This window comes from Zophobas morio, unplaced genomic scaffold, assembly GCF_036711695.1.
Source record: "Zophobas morio isolate AGI-343-1 ecotype UQ-CSIRO unplaced genomic scaffold, CSIRO_AGI_Zmor_V1 ptg000019l, whole genome shotgun sequence".
NCBI classification, from domain to species: domain Eukaryota; kingdom Metazoa; phylum Arthropoda; class Insecta; order Coleoptera; family Tenebrionidae; genus Zophobas; species Zophobas morio.
The window spans coordinates 287,222-288,788 of NW_026972124.1; the positions used below are offsets into that span (position 1 = coordinate 287,222).

At 32.3% G+C, this 1,567-nt stretch overlaps 1 long non-coding RNA gene across 1 annotated transcript; it reads left to right on the top strand.

The window, feature by feature from the left end:
- The first annotated feature begins 283 nt into the window (after positions 1-283).
- Positions 284-1,250, top strand: LOC135131237 (uncharacterized). Its single transcript, XR_010280901.1, has 3 exons — positions 284-814; positions 865-1,049; positions 1,108-1,250. It is a non-coding gene; the product is annotated as an uncharacterized LOC135131237 (long non-coding RNA).
- Positions 1,251-1,567: the final 317 nt, after the last annotated feature.

Consider the following 1,567-nt stretch of genomic DNA (forward strand, 5'->3'; position numbering starts at 1 on the left):
ATTTCGTAAATTGCCAGTAACAACCTTTATATACTTTAACATTATTTTTAGTACATACAAGAAAATCTAAAAAGTACTATCGGCTGACAGTAATTTCATTTTACAACAAAATATTGTTAACTACTATGGAATAAGTACCTACTTATTTTCTTTGCAGCAATATCATAATGAAAATGAGCTGGTAGTTTCAAACAAGAGGAAACAAGCCGTTTTTGAAAATAATCCCATTAGTATTGATGAAACTGAACCAGAATCAAAATTTAAAAAAATTGATGGGTCAACAGCAATATTACCCGTCGTTGATTCTCAAGCTCCTGGTCCTGGTAATTCTGGCACAGAAACAGGAATTGCGTCAGCCTCAACAGTTACAGACTTACGAAATAGTGACTGTGGTCAAAACTCTTCGTTCTTGTCTGTTGCACAAGAAATTCACGACTTTAATTTGAGTGCTATCTTAGAGGGAGATGTTATTGGGCGAGCAATTTTAACAAAACACAACACGAACGTCCCAGTAACTAACAGAAATCGAAACAGCTTATGTGAAATAGTAATTTCTTATTTTTTGAATAAATCTGTTAAACTGAATAACGATTTTTTGTCGCGCATTGCGGATGAAATTACAAAGATCATCCCTACTGAAAAAAAACTACTTATTTCGTAAGCCCCATCAAAAAAATTTGTTCCAGATTTAATAAACCCGAAGTAGCAAGAGGAAAACTTGTGGACAAACACAGGAATAAACTGAGAGCTTTAAGAAGAACAATAGAATTCCCACCTGTGCCAAGTAATTATAATACTGAACCTACTTCTAATGGTGAGTTGCAGTATTTTTCCGGTATTTAATTTTTATTAAAAATGTTCCAGAACCGTCACAGAGTGCTAAAGACAGTCAAATTTGGCTTTTGCATAATCGTGAAACTGTAGAAGATGTGTTACAACATCGGAAAAATGCTTATGAAATAAGAAAATTTTGTAATAACAAGAACGCGACAATAGAATCTTTTCTTAATGAATGGCCGATTTTGAATGAGCAGATAGCTATAGAACTGGTGAATATTATTTTAAATACGAAATTAAATCCTCAAGTGAAGTGTTCATATTTTTTAGGTCTCATACGACTTCAAACAGATGTTCCAACTTGAATTAACCGCAATTGATTTAGAAAATGCTTTTGAAAAATTCTTTGATTCTGTAATTCATAAAAGAAGGAGTAGTTTAAATGCAACTGATGAAACGTTTATACAGTTACTTGCTGGGAATATTACCACAGGTATTTAAATATATATATGACCATATCTAATGTAACTATTGTTTATACACATAAAATTGAAGTAGCAATTTTTTGGTCGGTATATAATACATATTAACATTTTCAGATTCAAAGAATGCCATTAAACTCTACTTGCTGTTTTCTCTTGTACCAGTTAAAGGGAGAACCAGAATTGGTTAAAAACATTGGAAACCTTCTAGAACAGAAAGTCGTGATGGATTCTTTTTATACGTAAAGGTGCCTGGAGATATTGAAAAAGCAAAACAGGAGAAAATTGACTTAATTACTGCAGAGGTA